General features: G+C 41.2%; 1 protein-coding gene and 1 long non-coding RNA gene across 4 annotated transcripts in view; one reads left to right on the top strand and one right to left on the bottom strand.

The window, feature by feature from the left end:
* LOC144508443 (uncharacterized) overlaps positions 1-2,181 on the top strand; it is a 54,870-nt gene extending 52,689 nt beyond the window's left edge. The window contains exons 2-3 of the long non-coding RNA XR_013500287.1: positions 54-463; positions 2,081-2,181. This is a non-coding gene — a long non-coding RNA (uncharacterized LOC144508443). The remainder of the gene's footprint in view (positions 1-53; positions 464-2,080) is intronic.
* Positions 1-13,474, bottom strand: part of gnas (GNAS complex locus) — a 374,151-nt gene that overhangs the window by 280,398 nt on the left and 80,279 nt on the right. The window lies entirely within an intron of this gene.

Here is a 13,474-nt window from a genome sequence, read left to right as displayed (position 1 = left end):
AATTCAGCCAAGATGGCTACCTGATTTACATTACCATATATTCCACATTCCAGTCTCAGAGATGTCTGCAAAACCCCATCAAAGACAATGACATCAGAGGAATGTGAATGAACCATATTTCCTATTCCATTTGCACAACTTCTAGTTACTTAACTGGGTGGAAACCTAATCACTGGCTTAGAGGGGAATTCCTAATCCTGACCTAATCAATTGGAATACAAGATGGTCCAAAACTTGCAATCAGCGACGGAAAGCTATGGGCTGCCAGAAACAATTTTTGCACATTTAACTGCCTGGAAAAATTGTGCCAGAACTCCCTCAGAAGAAGCAGTCGCTGTTGGCCTTCAGTGGAACCATCTGTGCAGGCCCCAGCATGATGCAGGAAAACCCTAACCACTCCCCCTTATGATGCAGCCAGGCTGGGAACACCCATTGAAGTCCAGCTTGGAAATAGCATTGAAAGGTATGTTGAAGCTTTTTCAATTTTTTTTACTATTTATTTCAAGTTGCGTAAATTATTATTGACTCACTTAAAATGTAATTTTTACTTTTTTTAATGATTGATGAGTATTATTTAATATATAAATGCACATTGGTTTTATTATTTGTTCTAAATCGGTGAAACTATTTAAAAGTTATACAATAATCATATTTAAGTGTGGCATGCTAATAAGTGTACGTATGTTTTAATTTAGAATATGGAAACTGAAAATTTAATTTAGAACTTCTCGGACCATGTTTTAGCAGTTGCACTACGACATTTTGTTCACTTGCCTCATCTTTTCAAGTCTCTACTAATTATATTTTTTCTCTAACTCAATGACTCAATGATCAATAAAATATTTTTATACATTAACCCAACAGTTGTGTTGTCTCTAAACAAGGTGGTGAGGGAGGGATACGAGGTGGGGTAAGGAGGTTTTAAAGCTTATTTATTAGTGTCACTCGTAGGCTTACATTAACACTGCAATGAAGTTACTGGTGAAAATCTGCTAGTCGCTACAGTCCGGCGCCTGTTCGGGTACATGGAGGGAGAATTTAGCATGGCCAATTTAGCATGACCAGCACGTCTTTCGGAAACCAGAGCATCCGAAGGAAACCCACGCAGACACGTGGAGAACGTGCAGACTCTGCGCAGGCAGTGACCCAAGCTGGGAATCGAACCCAGGTCCCTGGTACCACTGTGCCACCATGCCGGGGAGGGGGGAGAAAGCGGGGGGGCGGGAAGGGAAGGGTCTGTACTTAAAATGTACATTTTACATGTAGCCTGACTCTTCCACACCTCAAAAAGAACTTAAATTAAGAAGCCAAGCTAAAAGCATGATGTACCAACAATGGTAGAACATGACGCCAGATTTTCAATCTGCACTGGATTCTGCAATATGCATCAGAGAGATAGTTCACATCAGCTTACTGGAGAGTTGCATATGTCATCTTAAGGAATACACTTTCCTAAAGCATTTGAACAGCTAAGTTGCACAAGGATCAACATTACATCAGGAAGACTCTTAAAATTGGGATAAATACTGCTTAAAATGTATAGCAAAATCCAAATGGACTTCAGCAGAAATTTATTCCAGACACCAACATCCACCTTGTTATATGTGAACGTACTTTTTTTTTTTAAAACTGGAATTAGTTGTCATGACAAAGTTGTAAAACTTCCTACTCTTTCACTTTAAGTTATACATCTTTTTAAAACATTTACAAAAAATTAACCCACCCAAAAAATGTCTGCTGCCTCTACTCGCTGCAACTAGACCAAAAAATAGGTGTGCAAATAAATAAGAGAAAATACCGATCATCAGCGCAAGTGATGGAAGTTAGGGTGAGATTGCAGCTCAACACTTCCATACCAGCAGCTTACCAAACCCAAATCGGAAGTTCAAACTTGGCACTTTTTCAGCAAGCATGTGCATGTGGGACTTCAGGTGGAGTGGCTGGTCAAATGACAAACCAACCCTTGGTATATTTTAAGCACATGTTTTCTCCGCAGAGTTGAAGACAAGCAGATCTCTCTCCACCCAATTTACAATTTCTTTGGCCCTTCTGCTTGCCTCTCTCTCCATGTACAACAGAGATTTTAAAGAAAGAATTCAACTCCACAGCTGTGTCTCCAAATTAATACAGATAGATCATCCATTGGACTGCCTCAGCATGGAAAGCAGCAAGACCACCAGATCTAGTCCAAAACCAGCCAAGTCACCGAACTACAAGCTGTGAATTCCATGTGTGTGTGTGTATATGTGTGTGGCTGAGAGAGGGAGAGAAAGTCAGTGTGCATTTTATTAGTTAGATTGGTTTAAGTATAATAAAGCTAACCTCTTTCTTTGTTAAGCTCAAGAAAACCTGTCCTACTGGTTATTTTATGATCAAAGTGCATAAACAGTTAAGTACTCACTGAATTGCCAAGTAAATCTTTTTCCAACAATAAAAAACCTGTTGCAGTCAAATGCAGAGAGGACAAAGAGGGAAGCCATTCGACCCCACATCAAAAAACTATAAACCAACATGTATTATATGAGGCCTTTAATGTAGAAATCTCAAGAAGCCTCAAGAGGTGAGGAACACACACTGAACCTTTGTGGGATGAATAGATGATCAAAGCTTAATCCATGGGATGGCGAAATAAAGGCAATCTTCACCTCACTTGTTCTTAGCGTTCTCCCCTACAACCTTCAGGCTTTTAAACCCAAGCTTGGTCATACCTAGTTATCTTTCTAAAAATATTTTGATTTGTTTAGATGGAGTGGGTATCCTTGCCTATAGAACTAACTTGTTTTGTGCAAGAAAAGTGCCAGGTCAGAGATCAAATAGCGCCAGGAAAGATAGTTCTTAATATCCATTCAGACCAGCAGGTTAAAATCATAATTCTCTAATAATAATTGCTGGTCATAATCCAAGTCCTTCGAGCATCTTAACTTGTATAAAACATTAGTTTGACCCTCCCTTCCATAGGGGTATTGTTTCCAATTCTAGACACTTTTAGAAAGGCCATAAAGGCTGCAGAGCGAGTACTGGAATCATTCAAGGGACGAGGGACTATAGTTGTGTGGAGAAGTTAGGGTTATTGTCTTTAGATTGCCAATGGCTAAAAGGTCCACAATCAGGGCATAGATTTTAAGACGATTGGTAAAAGAACATGAGGAAAATCCTTTTTTTAATGCAATGAGTGGTTGGGATTTGGGATGCACAGTCTAATTGGATGGTGGATACAAATTCAACAGTAGCTTTTGAAAGGATAAATACCAAGGAAAAATGCAGAGAAATAATGAAAGATGGTGGTTGGGTTTAACTAGGTCTTTGAAAGAACCAGCACAGACACAATGGGCAGAACAACCTTTTGCTGCACTGCATCATTTTTCAATTGCTCTTTCAACAACTGTAATATTCTTTTCACATAGTGGCAACCAGAACTGTACACAGTATTCTAAGTGTGATCACACCAATGATTTATGAAGTGCAAAATGACCACACTATTTTGGCTCAAAGTTTTGACTTCCAACAGCTGATTTGTTTTGCTCATTGCCATCAAGTATTGTGATGATAGTTTCAATTAATTGTTCAAAACTGTCAGATCTGATCTCTTTCCCACACACTTCACTTTCTTCCCAGTTGGCAAATTTCTCCCTATGTGAAGCACTTTGCATTTCACTACATTAAATTTCATCTGTCACCTGTCTGCCCAATTCCCAAGTATATTGAAATCCTTCTGTAACGTCAGCTTTGAAATCTACCATCTTCATTAGTTTTGTGTCACTTCCACATTTAGCCACTGCATTTATGACTCCAAAATCGGAATTATCTGTGAAAATATTAAACACAGGAGGCCTCCAAACAGATGACTATGAGACCATATTGGTGACATTCTCCCAGCTGATGAAAATCCTTGTACCCACCCTCTGGGTTCTATCAGTTACACCACCACCGTAAAATCATAGAATCCTTATGCGCAGAAAGAGGTCATTTGGCCCATCGAGACTGCATTGAAAACAATTCCACCCAGGCCCTATCCCTGTAACTCCATGTATTTACCCTGCTAGTCTCCCTGACACTAAGGGGCAATTTAGCAATCAACCTAACCCGCTCATTTTTGAAGCGAGGGAGGAAACCGGAGCACCCAGAAGAAACCCACACAGACACAAGAAGAAAGTGCAAACTGCACACAGTTATCCGAGGCCAGAATTGATCCCGGGTCCCTGGCGCTGTGAGGCAGCAGTGCTAACCACTATGCCACCATGCTGCCCCAAAATGCTCACGGTCAGTACCAGATGAGCTTTTCCAGGGGATTGCTAATAAAGGAAAGAAAATTCCTGCTAAGCTCAATTCAAATAAGCAAGCAGTATTTTTGCTTCTTTGATGAAGATGGACAAGAAAAAGAATTGAATTCTGGTCCCACCATAGCTAGATGGCTGAAACCATGTAACCAATGGTACCCTGTCCCTGATTTTTCGCTCGTTTCAGTTGAGATGTATCCTTTGTAGGTGGAATATTAACCATAATTATTGTACAGCCTTGAATAAGATACGACATACCAATTCATTTTCTGCATTTTAATAGATTTATCCAAACTTCTATTTTTAAGAAAGGAATTTCCTTGAGCAAAACAATGCTGAGCAATGCAACATTAATTCCCAGGTAAGATAGTGTATTCTATTTTGCACATCTGTCAGCACCACCCTCAGTACACCCTCTCTACCTCATCTCCCTCCACTAGTAATCCAGAGACCTAGGTGAATGTTCTGAGGACATGGGTTCCAATCCCACCACAACAGCTGGTGCAATTTGAATTTCATTCATAAATCTGGAATTGAAAACTAGTCTTGGTGATGGTGACCATGAAACTATTGTCGTAAAAACTCATCTGGTTCACCAATATATCTTTTAGGGAAGGAAATCTGCCATCCACGCATTGACTGGCCGATCTGTAACTCCAGACCCACAAAAATGTGGCTGACTCTTAAATGCCCTCTGAAATGACCACTCAGTTCAAAGTGCTATTAAGAATGGGTAACAAATCCTGGGGCTTTGCCAGTGACACCCAACTCCCATGAAAGAGAAAGGTCAAACCGTTGTCACAGTCAGTGGTACGGTACCACTGTGCCAGAGTGGTAACCACAGTCCCAACCCTATGTTATTATTGAAGAATGTAGACCAGAATCATAGAATGGTTAAAGTACAGGAGGTCATTCAGCTAGTGTGTCTGTGCCTGCTCTCTGAGCAACTCAGCTAGTCCCACTCCTCTACCTTGTTCCCCATAGCTCTGCAATTCTTTTTCTCTTCAGGTAATTATCCAATTCCCTTTTGAAGTTGTGCACTTTCTATTACAATGTTCTCAAAAACATCCCATAAAGTAGAAAATAGCAGAATTTTTTGAATCCTCATTGTTTTAAACACATGCTTTGAAATAAATCTAATCAATAAATTAAATTTAGTGTTCCTTCAACATGTAATTTCCAACTTTGGTGTAAACATTTCATAGTGAGACCTATCCTATGGATGGATATCTGTGCTCCTCCGATTCTGGCCTCTTGTGCATTCCTAATCAGAATTGTTCTACCATTTAGAGGCCCTGCCTACAGCTATCCAGGCTCTAAGCTCTGGAATTTCCTCCCTACATTTCTCCACCTCTCCATCCAACTTTCCTCCTTTAAGACACTTCTAAAAGTTTTTCTCTGAGACTAAGCCTTTGGTCATCTGACCCAATACGTGATGTGGCTCAGTGTCACACTTGGTTTTATAAAGTTCCTGTGAAGGCCTTTGAGACATTGCAAAACATTAAAGGCACTTTTGGATAAGAGTTAGAAAAGTTATGTGCTCTTTAATGCCCTGCTACTTTCCCCAAGTTTCAATAATTTGATGCCTAGAGAAGATTTATTTATCCTTATGAGCTGATCAGTTAGACCAGGGGTCTCCAAACTTTTCAGTACGAGGGCTACATCGTATATTTTACACATTTTCGGGGGCCAAAGAAAAAAAATTAGTTTTATAAATGAACTGGCGATGATTAAGCCCGTGAGATCGAATGAAATTCACTGTTGAAACAACAGGTTTCAGAATGCAAGACATATCCACATATTTTCCGCACAATGCTTGTTGATGGATAATGCAATGCAGAAACATGGGCTTTGAGAATCCACCAACCTCACAAGCTTTTGTGATTTGTCCAACCAAATCTTTCTTCACCCCAGACATGTTCTTTCCTCCATCAATTGTCACGCATTGCAGTTTATTCCACTACAGGTTATATTCTAACACAGTTTTTTGTCATTCTTTGAAGATGTCTTCTCCAGTTACTGTGCTGTGCATGCTATGCACTGATGCTAATTCTTGTGTCACATTAAATTCACTGTCGACGCCACGGATGAATACTAGGAGTTGTGATGTGGCACACACATCAGTCGATTCATCAAGTGCGAGAGAATACAACTGAAAATTTCTTGCTTTGTCTGCAATTTGATGAAATATATTGCTTCCTATATCCTCAATTCTACGATAAACAGTATTTGGCGCAAGACTGATGATTTTGAACAGATTTGCTTTTTCTGGGCATAACTCTTCCACTGCTTCCATTACACACTCTTTGATGAGATCCCCATCGGTGAATAGCTTTCCTCTTTGAGCCAACACATAAGCTAGTTTGTAACTGGCCCTGGTTAAAGCTTCATTTTCAGTTATCTTCTGCGTAAAAAAAGCTTGTTGGGAAAGCAACCTGCGTTGCATTGATTCAAATTTTTCCGAACGCTGTGTTCCTGTGAATTGGGAATAACTTGGTTCATGTTTGGTCTCATAGTGCCGACGTACATTGTACTCCTTCAAAATTGCAACAGTTTTGTTGCATATGACACACAAGGCTTTATCACCTGCTTGTACAAAGAAGTACTTTACACCCCATTCTTCATTAAACAGGCGGCACTCACTGTCCACTTTTCTTTTCTATTTTCCTTCCATAACTGAATTGGTCTGAATTGCCGCCATCATTGTCATTGTTCTCACTCATTTCAGACAGATGGAGCTTACGGATTGGATAAAGCAGCTGTCACTCAGTCAATGCAGAGCGGCAATTGGATAACAGATGTCTCAATTGCTGATTCTTTTAATGAACTGTCAAGTCACAGGACGGCAGCTCTGATTGGACAATAGGCCGGTAAAGAGGGCGGGGATTCCCATGGGTCCATCGGACACCACGCGGAGTGGCAGCAAATGTCCGGCCTGTGGCTTCCGTCCCTGCGTCCGGATCCTGAGTCAGCGGCGGGGTTCCGGACACAGGAGTGTTTCGGCAGTGGGAATCCCGTCCCGCCTCACTGGCTGCGGGCCAGATGTGTCCCGCGGGCCATAGTTTGGAGACCCCGGAGTTAGACCAATGTTGGGAAACCTACAGTCTTTAAGCCAGATACGGCCCATCAAGATTCTGAACACAGCCCATGAGACATTTTGTTGACCGTTGCCAATGTGCAGTTTGGCCACATTCTGCAGGTTTCTATCCACGTAAATGTTTTCTTCTCTTTCTTACCGATATGATTAAAGTGATATGCACATAAAGCAAGGGCTTGTGAAGTGACATGTCTGCAGATTGCACACAAATTGACTGAGAGCTGTGTGCTCCCTCTACATAAATGCTTCGTTTGTTTTTATCATTTGAAGTTGATAGTGCTATTCATATATGAATGATTAAATATTTTCTATAACTCGTAATGAAATATTCATTGTGAATTAAATATACGCAATCTTATTCATGGGGTCATGGTCAACAAGCCCAATTTCAATCTTGCAGGCTGATAAAGGAGGGTCACTCATGTGGCCCATTCTCTAGCCTAAGTTGCCTATCACTTGCCTTATACCCACCACTCTGAAATTCAACTTGAAGCTGACTGAATATCGCAACATGTAGCTGGCCACTCAAAATGCCAGTTTGATTTAGTTGGCACCACGGCCATTCAGATAGAAAGCTGTAGGTTCAAGACCCATTCCAGAAAGCAAACTAACATTTCAAAGCAAACTAAGGAAATAAGAAATTGTCCAATATTCTGACTCTTGAATGAACAGAAGAAAGACTACAGCCTCTAAACCCAGAACCCTCCTCTTTGTTGCATAAAATCATGTGCAGGATCTAATGTGATATTTGTAGAGGGGTGAGCAGCTTTGAACCCATGTGTAGATTCTCAGTAAGCAGTTTTATTGAACTGCCTATGTTGGATAACTACACATTGTTGTGGGTCTCATTAAAAAAGGAACGACAAGTTATTTTGGTGTCTTGGCTACCATTTATTCTTCAACTAAAATCCAGAATAGATTAGCTGGTTATTTATCTCATTTTCTGTGCAGATACAGATACAGCAGCATAGGCCTACATAACAAAAGTGGCTGCATTTCCAAAAGACAAATTCACATAAGAGATCGTAAGGATGCAGAGGTGCTATAAACTAGATTATAAGGATGCAAAGGTGTTATATACTCTCATGATCCACAACTCCCCCCTCATTGACTATTGTTTAGAGCTCACTCTCTGGAATTTCCATCTAGACCTCCACCTCCATTCCCCTCAAAATGCACCTCTTTGACTAAGCTTTTGCTCAGCCCTCAGATCTCTCTCCTTTTTGGTTTGGTGCATGTTCTACTTTTGACCATGCAGAAACATCCCTTGGGATGTTTTACTCCATTAAAAAGGTGATAAACGCAAGTGTTTGTGATTTGCTAACTTCTATCATTTGTGTTTTTTCTTTGTTTTAGGAACATTAAGTAATCAAATCCAGCTGGTCCCAATCATTGGATCTGAAGGAACAAACATATTTCAAACAGTGTCTTAAGCGAATAAAATATAAATATATGCCACAGTCCACATAGCAGAATGCTCAACTGATTCAAAACTCTTCCGGTTTTCTGGCTTATACCAAATAGCTTGTACCCAATAGTCTATAAATGTAGTTACTCAACCACAAGTGAACGTAAATCATGGAACCTAAAAGTTACATGGGACGGTAGCTTTGTGGTTATATTATTGGATTAGCAATCCAGAGGACTGAGTTAATGATCTGGACATAGGAGTTCAAATCCCACCACAGCAGCTGGGGAGTTTAAATTCAGTTAATGAAATAAATCTGAAATAACAAAACCTGTATCAATAATGGTGAAACTACTGAACTGTCATTAAAACTTATCTGGGTCACTAATCTCCTTCAAAATTGATGTTCGTACTTGGTCTAATCTGTTTTGTGACTCCAGACCCACAGCAGATTGGTTGGCTCTTAACTATACAAAGAACAAAGAAAATTACAGCACAGGAACAGGCCCTTTGGCCCTCCAGGCCTGCACCGACCATGCTGCCTGACTTAACTAAAACCCCCTACATTTCGGGGACCATATCCCTCTATTCCTATCTAATTCATGTACTTATCAAGACGCCCCTTAAAGGTCACTACCGTATCCACTTCCACTACCTCCCCCGGCAACGAGTTCCAGGCACCCACCGCTCTCGGTGTAAAAAACTTGCCTCGTACATCTCTTTTAAAACTTGCCCCTCGCACCTTAAACCTATGCCTCCTAGTAATTGACTCTTCCACCCTAGGAAAAAGCTTCTGACTATCCACTCTGTCCATGCCGCTCATAATCTTGTAGACTTCTATCAGGTCGCCCCTCAACCTCCGTCGCTCCAGTGAGAACAAACCAAATTTCACCAACCTCTCTGGTGCAGCATTAGGCTCAAATGCTTTTATTCAGATTCAGTCAAAAAAGGAGTTAATCACTAAAGCAGAAACCCCAATGGGAACATTGTGCATGATTTGACAGTCCCTCTGCAAATCCTTCCTGACTTCCAAGCTGAATTTTTTAAAATTTGGATGTGAGCATCGCTGCCTCGGCCAGCATTTATTGCCCATTCCTAATTGTCCTCCATTTCAGAGGTCATTTGAGAGTCAACCACATTGCTGTGGATCTGGAGTCACATATCGGCCAGACCTGGTAAGGATGGCAGATTTCCTTCCCGAAAGGACATTGGTGAATCAGATGGTTTTTTACAACAATGGTTTCATAAAAGCAAATTATTGCAGATACTGGAATCTGAAACAGAAACAGAAAATGCTGGAAAACTCGACAGGTCTGACAGCATCTATGGAGAGAAAAGAGAGTTAACATTTTGATGAAGGGTCATCCAGACACGAAACACTAACTCTGTTCTCGCTCCACAGACAATGGTTTCTTGATCGTTGTTAGACTTTTAATTCCAGATTTTTATTAGTTATAAAATTTCACCATCTATAGTAGTAGTTTTGTTAGATCTTTCTCTGGGCTCTGGATTACTAGTCCAGTGACAATACCATTACGCCACAGTCTCCCTTAATTACTTACTTCACTTTGACTAATGTTAATCCAGCTCCTTCCCCTAGGAAAAGGAGGCAACCACTTAGCCCTTCAAGATCATCTTGCCATTCAACTAGTTTATGGCTGATTCAAACCTCAACCGTTTACCAACCTTTGCTCCATATCTCTCGGTATATTTTGATCAGATTCAGTGACAACTTCAGTTTATACAATGCTTTCAGTAGCAAAATATCCCAAACACTCCACTGTTCCGGATTCAGAACCCAACAGAAATAATTGGGAGGTATCAAAAGCAAAGTCAAAAATTAAGTTTTAAATCAACACTGAACAATAAAACAAGATGGAGCAGGTCAAAGTGAATGAGATAGCGTAAAGCCCTGCTGTGAGGGATTGAACACAAGGACAATAGAGAGAGTATGAAGACAACACAGGAGATCAGGGGATGCAAATCATAGAAACCCTACAGTGCAGAAGGAGGCCATTCGGCCCATCGAGTCTGCACCAACCACAATCCCACCCAGGCCCTACCCCCATATCCCTACATATTTACCCGCTAATCCCTCTAACCTACACATCTCAGGACACTAAGGGGCAATTTTGAGCATGGCCAATCAACCTAACCCGCACATCTTTGGACTGTGGGAGGAAACCGGAGCACCCGGAGGAAACCCACGCAGACACGAGGAGAATGTGCAAACTCCACACAGACAGTGACCCAAGCCAGGAATCGAACCCAGGTCCCTGGAGCTGTGAAGCAGCAGTGCTAACCACTGTGCTACCGTGCCGCCCAACGTCAAATAAATAAGGGCTACAAAGTTTAGGATGAATGGAGCTCAGGAGGCTGACAATGAAAAGATTAGGTTGATTGTGACAAAGACACATATTAAGAATTTTAACAGGTTTTTTTCACTGTTAAAGGACACTAAATAAGTGCAAGTTGCTGTGGAGCAGTGAGTGAACAGTTCTGATAAACCCACAGTAATGTAGTTGACTCTTAAATGCCCTCAGAAATGGCCAGTTGCTTATACAATGCAAAGCAGTATACTGTATTGTACCGGGGAACTTCCGCACACACTAAGCATTCCTGCAAAGGGGGTCAGTGTGTGAATCAACAATAAATAAATCCTGGTGGCAGTTCTGCCTCTGTGTCCTGACCTGGTATTCCTGATGCTATCTTAATGACTATTTCATTTTCCTGTATAGAACTCAGCCATGCAGCTCATGGATCAACCCCCAGTATGTACCAAACCAGCTGATCTCAGCCAGAGCAAGGCAAAATTGTCTCCAGTTCCCTAATGGTGGTGGTGGGGAAGAAAATTAAGCCACAATTCCTGCTCTTGATCATTCTTATTTATTTTTAAAAATTTATTTACAGGGTGTAGGCATCGCTGGCAAGGTCATCATTATTGCCCATCCCTAATTGTCCTTGAATGGCTTGCTTGGCCATTTTAGAGGGCATTTGAGAGTCAACCACATTGTTGTGTATCTGGAGTCACATGTTGGCCAGATTGGGCAAGGATGCCAGATTTCCTTCCCTAAAGGACATTTTACAACAATTGACAATGGTTTCATGGTCACCATTTGATTTTTAATTCCAGATTCTTCTTGAATTCATATTTCAGCATCTGCCACAGGGGGATTTGAACCCAGGTCCCCAGAGCATTACCCTGGGTCTGTGGATTACTAGTCCAGTGATAATACCACTACTCCAGCACTTCCCATTATCCAATGAACCCAGCTGCGAAAAGAACGGTTTGCACTGACTCGATGATTAATAGCCAGAGGACATAGATGTAACATATTTGTAAAAGAAACAGAGGGGAGACGAGGAAGATAATTTTTATTTATGCAGCGAGTTGTTTTGACCTAGAATGCAGTTTCTGAAAGAATGATGGAAACAGATTCAAAAGTAACTTGTAAATAAATATACTCAAAGGGTATTGGGAAAGAGTGAGTGAATAGGACCAACTGGATAGTTCTTTCAAATGAGCCAACATTGGCATGATGGGTTGAATGGCCTCTTTCCATGTTGCATCCTTCTGCATATGCAAGTTGCAAATTAGTCTCATTTCAATACCTCCATGGAAATATAAGCTTTGACTTTCGCCAGTCACATGTGAAGAATGGCTAGGTGGATGATATACTAGAGGGTGGTCAGAATCAAATGAAGCATGAGAAACAATTATTGGCAAATTTCAATTCTTGGCTCTCCGTAAGATGGCAGTGTTTCTTCACGTGCAACTTTCAAAGCATTCATTGTATAATCATTGAATTTGAGTGATGTTTTATAAAGCCCGTTTATTAAATAATATTTTGAATAGAGTTATGAAGGCAGTTAATCATGTAAGATAAACTCGTGTTTCAAAATCATAGACCTTTGGGTAACACACTTTCGGCTGTTAACAGTGTTCTTTATAGATTTGTATTAGAATGGGTCCAGAGTCACCTCACTAATTCAAATGATGGTCACTCCTTGGGTACATTCAATAATTTCTGATGACAAGAAATAACATGCCATTACTATAATGTATGGAATGGTAGTAGAATAGAATCCCTAAAGTACAGAAGGAGGCATTCAGCCCATTGAGTCTGTACCGACTACAATCCTATCCAGGCCCTATTCCTTCATTTACCCTGCTAATCCCCCTGACACTAGGGTCAATTTAGCATAGCCAATGCACCTATCCCGCACATCTTTGGACTGTGGGAGAAAACCGGAGCACCTGGAGGAAAGCCACGCAAACACAGGGAGAATGTGCAAACTCCACACACACATAACCTGAGGCTGGAATTGAACAAAGTACCAGTTTTAATGAAAAGCAGAGCAAGTAGATCTTTGGTCATTCAACAGACACCCATTACACAAAGAACAAAGAACAAAAGAACAGTACAGCACAGGAAACAGGCCCTTCGGCCCTCCAAGCCTGTGCCGCTCCTTGGTCCAACTAGACCAATCGTTTGTATCCCTCCATTCCCAGGCTGCTCATGTGACTATCCAGGTAAGTCTTAAACGATGTCAGCGTGCCTGCCTCCACCACCCTACTTGGCAGCGCATTCCAGGCCCCCACCACCCTCTGTGTAAAAAACATCCCTCTAATATCTGAGTTATACTTCGCCCCTTGAGCCCGTGACCCCTCGTGATCGTCACCTCCGACCT

Source organism: Mustelus asterias, chromosome 20, assembly GCF_964213995.1.
Source record: "Mustelus asterias chromosome 20, sMusAst1.hap1.1, whole genome shotgun sequence".
Taxonomy (NCBI): Eukaryota; Metazoa; Chordata; class Chondrichthyes; order Carcharhiniformes; family Triakidae; genus Mustelus; species Mustelus asterias.
Note: the sequence above shows the minus strand (reverse complement) of the source record. Positions and strands in the feature narration are given on the sequence as shown.